This window comes from Adiantum capillus-veneris, chromosome 22, assembly GCF_014529385.1.
Source record: "Adiantum capillus-veneris isolate H3 chromosome 22, ASM1452938v2, whole genome shotgun sequence".
Taxonomy (NCBI): domain Eukaryota; kingdom Viridiplantae; phylum Streptophyta; class Polypodiopsida; order Polypodiales; family Pteridaceae; genus Adiantum; species Adiantum capillus-veneris.
In genome coordinates, this window is record NC_140952.1 from 136,863,228 (window position 1) to 136,881,340 (window position 18,113).

Below are 18,113 nucleotides of genomic sequence, written 5' to 3' on the forward strand. Positions count from 1 at the left end.
GGGAAGGATCAAGTGTGCAGAAGAGTACCAACTATCGAGGAAATTCCAGCCATTTTAAAAGGTTTGCATGAAGAGGCATGTGGTGGTCATTTTGCCCAAGAATCATGTCATAATAATCAATATCTAATTCTCCTAAATGATTTTCTCATATTAAACTGATCATTTAATGTGGGGAAGTGCCAAGGGAGAAAAAGCTAGAATATTGGTTAAGCTAGCAGACCGGCCACAGTAGGGATCCAAAGGAGGGAAAATAGGGATCCAAAGGGGGGGGCCATCTGCAAAAGAGCCATGTGAAACAATGGGCCAAAAAGACCCTAAGGTTCAGCCCATTAAGACTTCCAAAATGCTAAGGTTCCAAAATTCAAAGGTTGAGTCCAAAGGTCAACCCTAGGGAAAATTGGATGCTTTGTGTGTGCCCTAAAAGTCTTTTCACATCCCTACATGGGAGGGGGCGAGCCCCAAAGGTAGGGGATGAGAGAGAAAGCCACACACACACACACACAGGCTCCCTTTACACAAAGGGAATGAGGGACACATGTCAGCTCCCTAGGCCAGATGCCCACAAGGTGTGCCCAATTCCTATTGGAAGACCCTTGAAGTGGACCAATGAGAATTAAGCTAGAGTAAATGTAGCTTAATTAATTTAAAAACATTTAATAAAAGAAACCAATGAGAAATAAGTCTCCTAGAAGACTATTGGGCAGTCTCCCAAAGGGTCCAATGAGCATTCAGAAGCCTCATGGCTTGCCTGATTCCTATTGGCCAGGAGACAAAGGGGTCCAATGAGAGTTTTGTTTAATTATTTAATTACCTAAAGCTCTCACAAAAGGGGAAAGGGGGACACATGTCTGAAGGCTATCACTTATGCTGTTTAATTCCTATTGGCTTGACCTGGGGAGGTCCAATGAGGCAAAAGCCAGACCTAATTAGCAGCTAGGGCTCGCCCAAGAGAGGGGGGGGCTGATTTTTGCTGGGCATTCACACACACACACTCACACTTGACCATGTGTGAAGGAAGAATACTCTATCTCCTCCCAAGCTTTAATGGAGAGCTCATCACCTACTCCAAGCTTGTGAGATAGAAGCCTACATCAACACTCTCTTGGCATGTGGATGCAAATCCAACCAAGAGCCAAGCTTCAAAGCATGCTCATCTCCTCTACCAAGCTAATTACTAAGCTAAGCTATGCTAATATGAGTGATTATGTGAGGAGATGTACATCTTTCTCGTAAGATACTCCTTTTTCCTCTCAATCTACTCTCATACCCTGCTAGCTCTCACCATCTTCGAAGGTGTGTGAGGTCTTGGGTCTGAGAACGGGGATAATTCAAGTTATGTTTGATTAAGTGTTTTGCTTGGTGTATGAAGCTTCCATCTTCATTGCACTAGCTAGTCTTGAAGGAACACAAAGAATTGTATTGTACAATGTCTCTCTTGATGGGAGAAACCATAATACAAAGCCTTTTGGAGGGGGGACCGGCTCCATGCAAATCCGGTCCTCAACTGTTGTCAATAGCTTAATTTCTCTCTCTTTTGAAAGTATTGTCGATGCTATCTAACTAGGTGTTATGCTTTTTGTTTCTCTCTCCACCCAAGCACTCTTGTAATTCTCATTAGGAATCTATTCTAATGAAATGCCCACTATGTTCATGCTAATTTCCGCTACACATAAGATTTTAGGCCATTAAATGTTACATTGGTATCAGAGCCAAGGTTTCTCTTTTCTTGCTCAAGAAGGGAGGTCCTCAAGCTAGCTACAAATGGTTGGTATTATTAATTGCCTGTGAGTAAGTAGAATAGGGATTTTTCAGCCTTGCAGTGCGCCTGCCTTTGTGCAATTAACGGGGCATCACCGTCGAGAGCTATGGTCTTAATAGTGGAGTCCTACGGGGCTTGCCTACGGCTTAACCACTATTGAGCTATTAGAAGCTTGACAGGAGCCGGTGCTGTTTTGGTGTCGAAAGACCCTCTCTTCTATTCCTTGCAATTAATGGTATTCGAGCCGCGGGTACAGTAGCTTGAGTGCTTTTTCTAAAGGGGTAAAGAGGAGTAGCAACTAGGGCTTGAAGTGCCAAAGTACACCTAAAAAGTTTACACCTAAAAGTTGTTAGAATGGCTGACAATAGTAAAGAGAGTGAAATTAATGTTGATAACTTTGATTTTGCTCATGAGCAAGCTACTAATGATGCTTCAATGCTTGTTAACTATCTTGTTTCTAGGCTTCAACAAGCCATGGGCAATCCATCTCTCCAAAGTGAAGTGCAACGGCAGCTCCGTGCTCACGGGATTCTCCAAGCTCATCACCATGACGAGAGAACACCTAGGAAGCCTCCTTGTGAGACTACCAAAAGAGGTCTCTCTCCGATTCGGGAAGAAGAAGAGAATCCATATGAAGGGCTCAAGAACTTACTTCTTGATGATGCATCTCCTTCCCAAAGGAGAACTCAAGAGCCTCCACCGAAGGAACGAGAAAGAAGCGAGTCTCCCGCCACCTCGGCGGAGATGGCTCCACGAAGACGGCGGGCTAAACGCTCTCCATCACCACCAAAGCGGAGAAGACCATCACACTCTTCTCCACGCCATAATTCAAAGAGGGATGATAAAAAGCAAGAGAAGAAAAAGGCGAGAAAGAGGACACCCTCTTCTCCATCTTCTTCATCCTCTTCCTCTTATGAAAGCTATGGTGAAGACGACAAAGATCAAGACAAGAAAAAGGCGAGAAAGAGGTCACCCTCTTCTCCACCTTCTTCAAATTCTTCATCTTCTGAAGAAAGTGATGGTGCAACTTTTGAACCATCAAAAAGAAGAGGCCATAGGAAATCCTATGCCGCATGGAAGAGGTCGTCCAAGCTGAAGAAATTCAAAGAGGGAGGGAAGAGCATCTCTTTCCTTACCTATGATGGCACCTTCGGTGCTACAGACAAAGTTTTGGCCTTTATCCAGCAATTCGATGCGGCGTTTGGAGATGAGGGCTTCACGGAGTCCTCTAAGCTACGCCATGTAGCTATGCACTTTCAAAAGTCCGCCAGACAATGGTGGTCTAGCCTACGAGCCAACGGTGAAGCTCCACGAACATGGAAGGCTTTAAGAGCTTCCATTATGAAGCAGTTTTTGGCCACCGATGCCAAAGACAAAGTACTCACCGAATGGCGAAGCTTAAAGCTCTCTCCCAATGAATCCATCCACAAATATGTAGACAAGTTTTGGGACCTACAACTCAAAGCCACTGTCTTCAAAAAGTTGGATTTTGGAGAGCAAAAGCAACAATTTTGTGCGGGCTTAACCGAAGAAATGGCGGAGTATGTCAACTCCCAAAGGCCACGTACCATATCGGCGGTAATACACCATACTATGGTGGCCTCGCGAATCAATTTCCAAACGGGGGGTAAAAGAAATAATAAGCCCCCGGAAAACAAGGGTTCCAATGAGCCTAAGGGGAAGGACAATGTCCAAAAGTCTCCTAAGGGCAATTCCAACAAAGCTAAAGAGAAGGGAGTTTACAAAGGAAAGAATAAACTCTCTCCTGAAGAGCTTGAGCGTTATCGTAAAGATAACCGGTGTTTCAAGTGCGGCGAACAAGGGCATGCGTACCGCGCTTGTCCCCAAAAGAACAACCGCCAAGATCCTCCTAGAGCTTCTTTGGTTGAAATCCAAGAGGAGGAGATTCACCAAACTCACCACAAAGGATCTCCTCTATGCCATGCTTGGGGAAAGGTAAGAGAACATGATGCTTTTATTCTCTTTGACCCTGGTTCTACTCACAATTTCATATCTATGGAGTTAGCCACCAAGCTAGGCATACAATCCTATGAGATGGGAGATATCCTACCCGCAGACAGTGCCTTCAAGGGGCAAGAAGCTTCAGTCACTCCCTTAATCGGGAAATTGAGGCTTCATGTCCAAGGCTATGTGGACAAAGAGGACTTCTTTATCTCTCCTCTCAAGCATGAGGATGTAATCCTAGGGGCACCATGGTTTGACCGCCTGGCTGCCGATGTTAAATTTCCTGAAAGGAGAATCTCCTTTAAGTTCAGGGAAAAGGACATGTATATAGATGCTAAGGAGATGGGTAACACCATCCCCATTGTACATACACCAGCTTTCAACAAGTCAATAAAGAGCTCTATTTCCGTGTACATGATTTTTGTTAAAGATTCTCAAAATGAACCTAATGCTTTAGCAAAAGAAAATAAAAGCAACCAAAAGGAATTAGAGTTATCCAATTTTCTCAAGGGGTTTCAAGATGTTTTTATTGACGACATCCCTTGTGAGCTACCTCCTAAACGAGGTAATGACGACCATGCAATTGAACTTCTTCCAGGAAGTTCACCGCCTAACAAACCTCCTTATAGAGTTTCTCAAGCTCAACAAGAGGAGATTATGCGGCAAGTGCATGAGTTAGTTGAGAAGGGCATGGTTAGGCCTAGCTCATCTCCATTTTGCTCACCTGTGCTATTAGTGCAAAAGAAAGACGGCACATATCGTATGTGTGTCGACTATAGAGCACTAAATAGGATCACTATCAAGAATAGGTTTCCCGTTCCAAGGGTAGAAGACCTATTTGATAAGCTACAAGGATCGACCTACTTCAGTAGGATTGACCTAAAAAGTGGCTATCATCAAATAAGGATAGTTGATCAAGACATTGTAAAGACCGCATTTCGTACTACATTTGGTCTTTACGAATACATTGTCATGCCTTTTGGCTTGACCAATGCACCAGCCACATTCAACCGCTTGATGGAGAAGCTGTTCAGGCCTCATCGAACCTTCACTGGAGTGTTCTTTGATGATATTATCATCTACTCTAATTCATTGGAGGAACACAAGCAACACCTCCAGGTAATATTTCAAGTTTTAAGAGAGAATAAACTTTATGTTAATCGAAAGAAAAGTGAATTTTTCTTGCAAGAGATTCAATATTTAGGTCACATTATCTCTCAAGATGGAATCCAAATGGATCCATCCAAGTTAGAGGTAATAAAAGGATGGCCTAAACCAAGGAATCTTCATGAACTAAGAAGCTTTATAGGTATGTGTGCATACTATAGACGCTTCATAGAAAAGTTCTCACAAATTGCGGGACCATTACATGACCTAACAAAGAAAAATGTTAGGTATACGTGGTCTGCTAAGGAGAACAATGCTTTCGAAAAGCTTAAAGAAAAGCTTATCTCTCAACCTGTGCTTACACTACCGGATCTCTCAAAACCATTTGAGGTCCAATGTGATGCTTGTGGTGATTGCCTTGGGGCTGTTTGCTCCAAGAAGGGCACGCCATAGGCTATGAGAGTCGAAGGCTCGACCCTGTTGAGCAAGCTCTAGGCATATACGAAAAAGAACTCCTTGCAGTTCTACATGCCTTAGACTCATGGAAGCACTATTTATTGGGGACTCCTTTCATTCTGCGAACGGATCACCAAAGTCTTAAGTACTTCATGACGCAAACCAAGCTTTCCGACAAACAAATGAGGTGGGCAAATTTCCTTTCGCAATTTCATTTTCATATTGCTCACATTGCTGGCAAGCATAATCAAGTAGCCGATGCAATCTCAAGACGACCGAGAGTGAATGCGGTTTCCATAGCAACTCACAATGATCTATCTTCAATGATAGATGAGTATGCTATTGATCCCGATTTTAGAGATGTGATTTCAGCCCTTGCATTAGGGAAGAAAGAAGAACCATTTACTTTACAAGATGGTTATCTTCTCTATGGCAATAGACTATGCGTTACTAACTCACTACGTGAGAAAGTAATGTATGAATCTCATGCTCCCCCATATGCGGGGCATAGAGGGATTCAGCCTACCCTAAAGGGAATTGAAACATATTTATATTGGCCTACCATGAAAGTGAACATACACGAGTATGTTTCCAAATGTGTGGTATGCCAAAAGACAAAATTTGATAGAGGGAAGCAACTTGGATTGCTTCAACCCTTGCCAATCCCTAATTCACCTTGGGAGAGCATATCCATGGATTTTATCTTTGGATTGCCTAAGTCTATCCATGGGAATACGGGAATATGGACGATAGTAGACAGGTTCAGTAAACAAGCTCATTTTATACCTGTCAAAAAGACTATCAAAGCCCATCAAATGGCAACCCTCTTCATTTCACAAATTTTCAAGTACCATGGCTTGCCAATGTCCATAGTGTCGGTTAGAGATCCTAGAATGAGCAGTAATTTCTGGAAGGGTCTCTTTGAGAATTTAGGAACAAGGCTAAACTTCTCTTCAGCCTATCATCCACAAACTGATGGCCAAAGTGAAATAGCTAACCTAACCATTCTTGATCTACTAAAAGCCTATGTAACGAAAGTAGATCAAAGATCCCAATGGGAGAAGTACTTACCCTTAGTAGAGTATGCTTACAATAACACTGTACATACCTCCACAGGAAAAGCACCTTTCGAGGTAATTGAGGGAAGATCAAAAAGTCCCTTGCTACTTAAGGTACATGGGAAGATCTTCGCTGCAGATGAGTATAGCCGAGACCTACAAGAATCTTTCCAAAAGATTAAGGATGCTATCTCTATCTCACAGCAAAGGCAAAAGGCTGCTGCTGACAAGCACAGAAGAGCCCAAGCCTTTAAAGAAAACGATTGGGTCTTGTTAAAGTTTCCCAAGGCTCGATTAAGGCACACGACGGGCAAGAATCCTACGGGCCACCAAAAGTACTATGCTAAATTAGCAAAAAGGTATTATGGTCCCTTCCAGATTCTTAGGCCAATCAATGAGATGGCCTATCAACTTAAGTTGCCCAATCATTGGCTCATACACAATGCTTTTCATGTGAGCCTATTAAAGCCTTACAAAGGAGAGCCATCTCAAGAACCAACTATTGAAGACCCACCGGAGATCGAGGACCACGAGGAGGTGCTGCAGCCCGAGTCCATTCTCCGACATGAAGACAAGGTATTAAGAGGCGGTAAGACTATCCGACGATATCTTATTAAGTTTAAGAATTATCCTTTTGAAGATGCTAGATGGATGCAAGGCATACAATTAAAGGATAACCTAAACCTTGTCAATGCTTACAATGCTTCCCAAGAGTAAGCAAATGTACAAAATGTTAAAAATGAACAAAATTTTTGTCTTATAAGATTCTCTTTTTCTTTATTTGTGCACAAAAATGAAGTAGTATGCATGCTTAGATCAAGTTTGCGGAGACGACGTCTCCCGAACACCAAGTAGAGCTTGTCACTCTACTATGGAAGACTGATAGGACTAATGTGCAGACATGCTTGCGGCAGCCTCAGGCTCTCAAGCGCCAAATGGACTAGTCATCCATTATGGAATGATGTCGTAGGGTAACATAGGGATCCTCTACCCGCTAAAGAAAAGGACTCATGCATATGCTTTATCTTCTCTACACCATAGTCGAGGACGACTATGATTTCAAGAGAGAGGTAATGTCATAATAATCAATATCTAATTCTCCTAAATGATTTTCTCATATTAAACTGATCATTTAATGTGGGGAAGTGCCAAGGGAGAAAAAGCTAGAATATTGGTTAAGCTAGCAGACCGGCCACAGTAGGGATCCAAAGGAGGGAAAATAGGGATCCAAAGGGGGGGGCCATCTGCAAAAGAGCCATGTGAAACAATGGGCCAAAAAGACCCTAAGGTTCAGCCCATTAAGACTTCCAAAATGCTAAGGTTCCAAAATTCAAAGGTTGAGTCCAAAGGTCAACCCTAGGGAAAATTGGATGCTTTGTGTGTGCCCTAAAAGTCTTTTCACATCCCTACATGGGAGGGGGCGAGCCCCAAAGGTAGGGGATGAGAGAGAAAGCCACACACACACACAGGCTCCCTTTACACAAAGGGAATGAGGGACACATGTCAGCTCCCTAGGCCAGATGCCCACACGGTGTGCCCAATTCCTATTGGAAGACCCTTGAAGTGGACCAATGAGAATTAAGCTAGAGTAAATGTAGTTTAATTAATTTAAAAACATTTAATAAAAGAAACCAATGAGAAATAAGTCTCCTAGAAGACTATTGGGCAGTCTCCCAAAGGGTCCAATGAGCATTCAGAAGCCTCATGGCTTGCCTGATTCCTATTGGCCAGGAGACAAAGGGGTCCAATGAGAGTTTTGTTTAATTATTTAATTACCTAAAGCTCTCACAAAAGGGGAAAGGGGGACACATGTCTGAAGGCTATCACTTATGCTGTTTAATTCCTATTGGCTTGACCTGGGGAGGTCCAATGAGGCAAAAGCCAGACCTAATTAGCAGCTAGGGCTCGCCCAAGAGAGGGGGAGGGCTGATTTTTGCTGGGCATTCACACACACACACTCACACTTGACCATGTGTGAAGGAAGAATACTCTATCTCCTCCCAAGCTTTAATGGAGAGCTCATCACCTACTCCAAGCTTGTGAGATAGAAGCCTACATCAACACTCTCTTGGCATGTGGATGCAAATCCAACCAAGAGCCAAGCTTCAAAGCATGCTCATCTCCTCTACCAAGCTAATTACTAAGCTAAGCTATGCTAATATGAGTGATTATGTGAGGAGATGTACATCTTTCTCGTAAGATACTCCTTTTTCCTCTCAATCTACTCTCATACCCTGCTAGCTCTCACCATCTTCGAAGGTGTGTGAGGTCTTGGGTCTGAGAACGGGGATAATTCAAGTTATGTTTGATTAAGTGTTTTGCTTGGTGTATGAAGCTTCCATCTTCATTGCACTAGCTAGTCTTGAAGGAACACAAAGAATTGTATTGTACAATGTCTCTCTTGATGGGAGAAACCATAATACAAAGCGTTTTGGAGGGGGGACCGGCTCCATGCAAATCCGGTCCTCAACTGTTGTCAATAGCTTAATTTCTCTCTCTTTTGAAAGTATTGTCGATGCTATCTAACTAGGTGTTATGCTTTTTGTTGCTCTCTCCACCCAAGCACTCTTGTAATTCTCATTAGGAATCTATTCTAATGAAATGCCCACTATGTTCATGCTAATTTCCGCTACACATAAGATTTTAGGCCATTAAATGTTACATTGGTATCAGAGCCCAAGGTTTCTCTTTTCTTGCTCAAGAAGGGAGGTCCTCAAGCTAGCTACAAATGGTTGGTATTATTAATTGCCTGTGAGTAAGTAGAATAGGGATTTTTCAGCCTTGCAGTGCGCCTGCCTTTGTGCAGTTAACGGGGCATCACCGTCGAGAGCTATGGTCTTAATAGTGGAGTCCTACGGGGCTTGCCTACGGCTTAACCACTATTGAGCTATTAGAAGCTTGACAGGAGCCGGTGTTGTTTTGGTGTCGAAAGACCCTCTCTTCTATTCCTTGCAATTAATGGTATTCGGGCCATACATAGTCAAGAAGGCTTTCAATTCAAGTTACTATCAACTTATGGACTTGAATGGGAAAGAGCACTCCAGGAAGGTAAACGGCTATCGCTTGAAGCCTTACTTGAGTCGCCTTCTACAAAATGATCTACCAGAGCAAAAGGCAACTATCCCATGTAAGTATTGTTCCATGAAGCATGAGTGTAACACAAACCAAAATTCCAAGGGGCCAAACAATGAAGATCTTGTCAAGGACTCTGAAGCACTCTCTTTGGAAAAGATTCTTTATGATGGTACATGAATATACCATCATCCTGGGGGAGGGCTAATGATAGCCGTTTTTCGGCTCTTTGTAATTGCCATAGTGAGTTATCTCACCCTATCAAATCACTCAAACACCGTGGTTACCCTCACCCTTTCACTATATATAGGTGCGTGATAGTTAGGGGACTTTTCTCATATCTCCTTACTGAAATAAAAAACCCTCAATTAGCTAGGCATTCGGCTAGTTGAGCCAAAAAAATAAAAAATATAAAAAATATAAGTATATTATGACCCATGCGTATGTAAATATTTCTTTGTATATAGGGCCTAAATAAAAGATTTTTTCATAATTATTTTGGTATTTATTTAAATATTTCTACTTAGGTGTGTGTTATTTATGCTCTGTACATTGCCTCACCATTACCACAATTTTTCTTACCATTTTTCATACTCTTTATTCCATATAGAAATAATTTCATGTAAGCTTCTCTTATATTTGGTGTAACTCCACCCCAACAAAAATCCAAAAAAACTAGTTTTATTTATGTGTATATTTTTTCACTATTGTGATTTTTCCCTTCCTACATCTATTTTGTTTTTTTTCTAAAAAATTAGAACACCAAAAATATTTATCTTTTTATGATAGCCTCATAATGAGAGAGATTTCTTTTGACTCCGTTATATTTTTTCCACTTATATTATTTATATTTGACATGTACATATTTTTTAGACCCCTCAATATTTGATTTTCTTAGTTGTACTATTCACTTATATCATGATCTCAACAATATCTTCAATTATAGACCTACCAAATAAGGTCAAGGGTAGGTGGCATGCATACATGCACTATGGAGGGCTCACTCTTGGAGGTATTCAAAAGAATCATCCAAAGAAGGACCCCACAAGGACCTTGTGCAGTGGAAAAAAACGACCGTTTTTGCTAAATTTTTAAATTTCACTTGCTCTCCGAATTTGAAAAGGTGATACAAACAAAAGTTGTAGCTCGTGGGCTGAACTTTTGCCTCAAATTTTTTCATATTTTTTGGAGCTACGAGCTGTGAGCTATGATTTTATTAGTGGACCCCAGTTTTCCCATGTTATGCAGCCACACTTTCTCTTCCACTTTATCATTTTCCTCTTTCACACACACTTCTCCACTCATCATCCCCACCTCTCTCACCACTCCTCTCTGCACCCTACTCACCTTCTCCTCAACCTTGAAGAATAAGAGAAACCATGGTGAACTCATACCTCCCACACACAATTCCATTCCAAAATTGACCACGTAGTCTCATTTTTCCTCCTCCAAATTACCGATATCTATCAAAAAAACCACAAAATTCAGCCTCTTCTCTTAAAAGACAGCATCATGGTGGTTGATTACTCAGCTTCAATTACTTTGTCTCTCAAGGAAGGTCAAGAGTGGAGAAAAAATGTACCGTCAAAGCTAGTGGACCGTCAACAAGCGTCAAAATCGGCCCCTACTCAAGACACTTGGAGCATCAACCTTGTAAGAAATCCACCTTTTCTTACCTCTTAAGAGTTTTTCTTCCTTATTTTTATCCTACATGGATACTCCCATTGTAAATATCCAATTCCATTTGTAAATTAAAACTAACTCTACTAACACTAAACCACTATGAAAAGTCCTATCACCTCCATTTCTCTCCTCTCTCTTTCCCCACCAACTTCTTGATAATTCCAAGCAAAAGAAATTAGATAAATTGCTGAAAATCTAACCCAACCATGGTTAGAGGAGTAACCCTAGCCTTCAAAATTGCTATAAAAGGAGGGTGTAGCTAGCACAAAAGGGGGGAGCCATAAGCAAGAGCACTATGCTATAGCTTGAGAAGCCAAGCTCAACCTCTCTAGAAGGAGCTCTTGAGTGGAAGCTCATTGTCTTATGCATGTGCATGTGTTGTAATAGGGGATTAACAAGGGAACTCTATGCCATTGTAAGAGAGAGAGTGATCATTCAATTGAGAGTAGAAAATCTATCATTTCTCCTACTAGTGTAAGCCCAACATTTGCTGAATCAAGGAGGGTGGATTTGGACTAAGCTTGGATACTTTGTCTCCCTTCCAACGTGAAGTAATGGACAACAATGATGCGTAAGTGTCTTGGTGTTTTTTGTTAAGTTCTTGATAGCTTGTCTCTGGTGTTGTCATCAATCTAGCCATAAATCCCACATACTGTAAGAGGGCGACAGGGTGGAGAGGACTCCCCTGGCCTTAAGACAGTGATTGGGGTGGCTTTTCTTGTGATGTGTTGTGGTGAAATTTACGCAAGCTATGTTGAACAAATACTAATCTCACTTTGATTTGTCATGACAGATTTGTAAGAAGGTATTAATGCAACAAGCACCCCCTCCCCCTTTCTCTCTCTTTCTTAAATATATAGTTGTGTTTGCTTGATCATTGCCGATACGTTTCAAAGCAGCCCGAGCACTCTCTCTCTCTCTCTCTCTCTCTCTCTCTCTCTCTCTCTCTCTCTCTCTCTCTCTCTCTCTCTCTCTCTCTCTCTCTCTCTCTCTCTCTCTCTCTCTCTACACGTCCTAGTTCGCATCCAAAACTAGGTGGTGCCCCAAATTTGTGTAGGGTTAGGTTGCGGGTTTGTGTGTGTGTTTGTTGTTTTTTCCAACCCTAACCCAATTGAGCAGCATGGGAGCCTAGAAGAGTGCTTGGAGGCCACTCTTCTTGTTGCCCGCCCCAGACCGCCTCACCACTAGTAGAGATAGATTCTCCATTAATAGAGATATACATTGATCCTACCTATGTGTCACACATAACCTTGCTTAGTACTTTACAAAGAAAACATTTGTAAGAAAACACTCTCTCTATATCTATAATGTTAGAGCTATCAAATGTCTCTTGTGTTTTTGACTGGATGCACGGTGTGTATTTTGAAGTGACTTCATGACATGTGCGTTGTGTTGCGGATACTTCTAATGTACACCATTGTGGAGCCAATTTTGGCTTGTTTTGATAGTCTCAGCCATTTCTAAGACTTGGTTAATCATGGAGCCCTTTTTGAGATTGTGGCTAGTCATGTCTGTGTAGCCTTTTGTGAGTATTGTTGTGTGAAGTTTTTTGGAATTCAAGCACTGGGGGCCCACTTATCCTCTGTGAGGTGGATTAGGTTGTCAAAGATCCCTACTCATGGCCTTGCCATAGGATATACATAGAAGGATATAGGTGCCTTAACACCCAAGTTAGCAATCTGTCAATAGTTCTTTTGAGCAGTATATGTCAATTGATGCAACATCAACACTATTTTATAAATTATTCATCATTTTTGGTTGAGTTTTTCTTGAGATTTTGATCTCTACACACAGGAGATTCTGCCCAATTTTCTATAGAAATTTTACCATAAATTCCTAGTCTCACTCTCTTGTTGTTTTCTTTTGTCAATCATGGATGGATCTTTAGAAGAGTATTATATCAAGATTTTTTATGGAAAACCCTTCACAATATGGAATTAGCATATGCTTGATGTTTTGGCCATTTAAAGAGCATAAAGAGGGTGTTTACATTAGTGGAAGGAGCTTGATGCTTGTGCATGATGGTGACCTTTTTCTTAAGCCTTGGTGAGTTTATCTTCTTTACCATTATGGATAAGACCATTGAAAAGTAATTATGGGAGTCGTTATGCGCAACTTGGAATGGCAAGAGTGCCTGAAACAAAGTTTTTCTTATGAAAAACTACATGCGTTTGAACATGAAAGAGGGTAACAATGTCACTTCACATTTGTTTCCCTCTTAGCTTGTTTTCACAGCTTATATCTAAGGGACTCAATTTCAATGATGAAATGAAAGCCATTTCCTTGCCATGTTCTTTGCTTTTATTATGGGACACATTTAAAACTATCATTAGAAACTCCACCCCTAAGGGCAAGCTTGTTTTCATTGCAAAGAGGTCACAAGGTAGTCACAATCATACCTACAAAATGTGGAATGGTATATCATTTACACAATAAGGGCCATTTGAAGAAAGATTTTTGCATTTGCAACGTCTAGAGGGTAAAGACATTGTCAAAATCTGAATCTTCAACCATCAAATATCCTAATGTTTATTGCTAATCTGAGTCCAGATTCATTATTGAATTTTGATGAGTGTTATACACAAAATTGGATCAATTATTGAGTTTTCAATTTTCATGTTTCTCCCCATAGGGAATGTTCTCCAGTTATGCTTCCATGCATGGTTTGGTTATTGGAATTTTCGAGCGTGTTGTGGTTAGAGACCATGGGAGGGGAATTAGAGAGGAGCATGGAATAGATTGGGGGCAATTCAATGTGTCCTTGAATGGCTTTCTTAAAATGGGGTTGCACAGCCAAAAGAAGGGCTTTCTATCATTAATTTTTTGAGGGAGTTTAAATGATTATATGCTCAATTGTCGGGAAGAGAGCAAGGAATAGTGAAAAGACTGATTTTTTTCTTCAAGCTGCAAGCCCTAAACTCCAAGAAAAGTTATGAGTTATTATTAGAAGACAAGAATTCAAAACAAGGTCTGAAGGCTGAGCAGAAAGAGGCTGAGGATGTGGTCTCGTTTCTTGCTAAGAGGCAGCAACATAGAGGGAAGATGGTGGTGAATGGTACTATTCCAACCTCTAGCATGCTTGAGATTCCAAAAAAAACTAATATTGTGATTCCAAAAGGTAATAATTCTATGGTTGATGAGATTTTTAAGGGCAACATGCACAAATTGAAATTAAAATTGGCCAAGCTTGAAGAGAAACAACAACCTTTTAGACACAAAACCCAAAGTAAAGAAGGTTTTGTGCATATATGTATATGGTGTGATAGCATAGATAATAAAAAAAGGGATTCTGATAGCTTCAATGATGCTTTGAGAAGAGATCTGTGTTTTTAAAGGATAAGAAGATCCATTTGTAGCATTCCATTAGGAACTAACTTTGGGAAAGGAGATATGTGGAAGTGTCTAGAGGTTATGGAAACCAATCATGACATCTCTGCAGTAGAGTTTTCTACCTGTGGTTCAAAGATAGATCAACAAGTGTTACATTAAGAAGGAGATTGTATATGCCACACAATAGGTTGGGATGATCTTGCGGGCTCATTGTTGCTAGTGCATACCTACCTTGACAAGTGTTATAACAATGAGAAAATTGTTGAAAAGAAGCAAAGGCATGAGAATGGGGATGAAGGATCCTCTACTTCATATAGGGTTACAAGAACTGGAGGAAGGAAGGATCCAAGGCCTTCTCATGATACTTTGCAAGTGCCTCCTCCTCTTGAGGTTCCAATGGAGGAAGAATCTATAGGAAAGAAGAAAGAGCAGGGAAAATAAAAAGCAAAAGGCCCTACTTATCGGTTACAATCTAACAGTGAAGCTGCTATAGACTTGAATTAGGCATTCAAGGAAAGTATTTTGAATGGTAAATCTAAATTTACCAAGCATGAATTTCATGAGATATTATAGATACCATAAATAAAACCTAAAAGTCATATGCTGAATTGATAGATCATGGATCCAAAAGAGTCTTATATCCAAGAGTCTGTACATGAAGGGAAAGTGGTCAATGACACAGACCATGGAAACGTCAAAGATGAAAAAACTTCGTTGTGTAGGAGATGTCTACTTATCCTCGTATCCTTGGGTAGCATGCCATTTACATGGAAACAAAGGTCTTGGATGATGGTTCTGCTTATGCTAGGATAAGGAGTAGACATTGGAAGCAAGCTATCTAGTTATTGGCAGTGTGTGTGTGATTCAATCATGATAGTATTTAGGATTATCCTCTACCAAAGGCAAACAAAGTACTCAAGGAATACATGGAGATAAGGGATTTTGGCCATTTATAATTTGGGATTGTAATGATACAAAAAGAAAAAGGATTTTTCTTGGCCTAGATAGGGAAGAGTTTTTCAATGGGTTTTCACGGGTTAACAAAGTATGGGTAAACATAATTCATGAAGCTTTAAGATATGAGGAGAAGTGACACCAACATGTATATAATGTACACAGGGAGATGAAAAAAATGGGTTTTATAAAGGATAATGAATATATTCTAGGTTTTACTAAGGATTTTTCTTATGTAGATATTATGTGTGACCTTGACGCTATAATGGATTTTAGTATGCAAGATGGAAACCAAGTTGTGGAAGTGTGCACCATGATACAAAACAAAAATTTATTTTTCTAGACCCAAATAGGGAAGCGTTTTTCAATGGGTTTTCAAGGGTTAACAAAGCATGGGTAAACATGCTTCATGAAGTTTTGCGATATGAGGAGAAGTGACATCAACATGCATATAATGTATAGAAGGAGATTAAACAAGAGGGTTTTATAGAGGATAATGAATATATTCTAGGCTTATTTGAGGAGATTTCTTATGTAGATACTATGTATGAGCTGGACGCTATAATGGATTTTAGTATGCAAGATGGAAGCCAAGTTGTGGAAGTGTGCACCATGGAAATGTATGAAATGATGAGGAGGGTTTCATTTCTATGAAGGACAGGAAGTGCTGGTAGAGAACAAGTATAAAACTCTGGCAAAGAGAGTAAGACTAGTGGCCTTAGCCTTATCATTAGATTGTAGGGAGGAGTTGGGGATTGCCGGGACCGCATCTTTGTGGAGCCACATCCTTCAAAATTATTGGAGATTCACTTCTTTATCTTTCATAGGGTTCTTCTCTCGTTGGAGAGAGTCTTCTTTTGGGAGTGTTATTATGAGGCTTCCTAAGCTCTCTCTCGTCTTGGAGAGTTTGAAGAATCCCATGGGCACAAAGTTGTTGGGCAACTTTGGCTTGTAAAGCAGGGTTTCCCATAGCTTGTTGCAACCTCGTGACAAGATAGTTCACAAACATGGGGGCATTATTAGTAGCACCTTCATGTGCAATCAAAGTCTCCAATATTCATTCTACTCTCTTTATTATTGTCATCCATGCTAACTAAACTTACGTATATGCTACTTTGTGCTTTGGCAACTCAAAACTTTAGTTGCTACTCTTCTTTAATTTTGAAAATTATCTCTCAAGTAGCCACACCCATGGTTTAGAGACTATTGATTGCAAAGAGTAGTTGAGAGGGTCTAACATTTCTCGATTGATTATGGTTCCTATTGAGCTTGCTAGTAGATCAATAATGGTTAAGCCAAAGGCAAGCCCCAAAAGAGTCTAACATTGCTCGATTGATTATGGTTCCTAATGAGCTTTCTAGTAGATCAATAATGGTTAATCCAAAGGCAAGCCCCGAAAAACTCCATTAATAATTCTATAGCTCCCAACGGTGTACCTCAAATCAAGTTCTTTTCAACCGGGATAATAAATCTATATCCCACTTACCCACTTGCAACAATGAGCAGGTCCAATATTTCATGGACAACTTAAGGACCTATCTTCTTAAGCAAGAAAAGAGAAACCAATAGCTCTGATACCAATGTAACGGAATTAGACTAATAACATTGAAAATAGTGGAATTAGGATGACTATAGTGAGCATTTCTTTAAGCAAATTCATCATGAGCATAAGAAGAGTACTCGATTGGTGATAGAAAAATAACCATATTACCTAGTTAGCTTGGCATGAACAATAATTATAAAAGAGACAGAGAATTAGAGAAATTGACAGCAGTTGAGGACCGGATTTAGGATTTTGTATTATAAATTGTCCCATGAAGAGAGACTTGGGTAAAATTTATGATTTGTGTTCCTTGAGACCTTGTTGGTGCAATGAAGATGGTAAGCTTCATGCACCAAGATTATGCCCGTAACTACCTTTCAAAAACATTGACTTGTTCTCGACCTCAATCCCAAGACCTCAAACACCTTCAAAGGTGGAGAGAGCTAGCAGGAAGTGAGGGAAGGGAAGAGGAAGAAGAAGTAGCATACGAGAAAGAAATAGTCTTCTCACTTATCATTACTCTTAGAGCATAGCATAGCATAGCATAGTAATGGAGATGAAGAAGATGGCAGGCAATGTTTTGAAGCATAGCTCTTGGTTGGATCTACATTCCATAGCCCATAGGTGTTGGTGTAGGCTCTCAACTTCTCAATCTTGGAGAAGGGTCTGAAGCTCTTGCTCAACACAATGGGAGAGTGAGTGAGCGTGTGTGTGGGCAAGACTGAACAAAGGATATCCTCCCTCCTCATCTTGGTCGACCCCTCTCACTCTCTGCTCATGCTTGCACCTCATTGGCTCTTGCCAAGCTTAGCCAATCAAGTGCCTTGGTCATAACTAGAAATAGAGGTAGCATTTGGAAAAGTGTCCTCCTTTCCCCTTTGAGAGAGAGGGCTTGAATAGTACTTGCAATAGAGGTAGCATTTGGACAAGTGTCCTCCTTTCCCCTTTGAGAGAGAGGGCTTGAATAGTACTTGGATAATTAGTTAATTAAACTAAATTCTCATTGGACCTCATGAAAGGCCAACCAATAGACTTTAGGCACATTATGAGGGAAACCTTCCTAGGGGCTTGACCTGTTTTCTATATGCCTTGTGTAAGGGGTGACCCTTAAGAGGGTGCACGTGTGTTCTCTCTCCTCCCTACTTCTTGGGCTCGCCCCCTTCTTTGTAGGCACTTTTTCTACTTC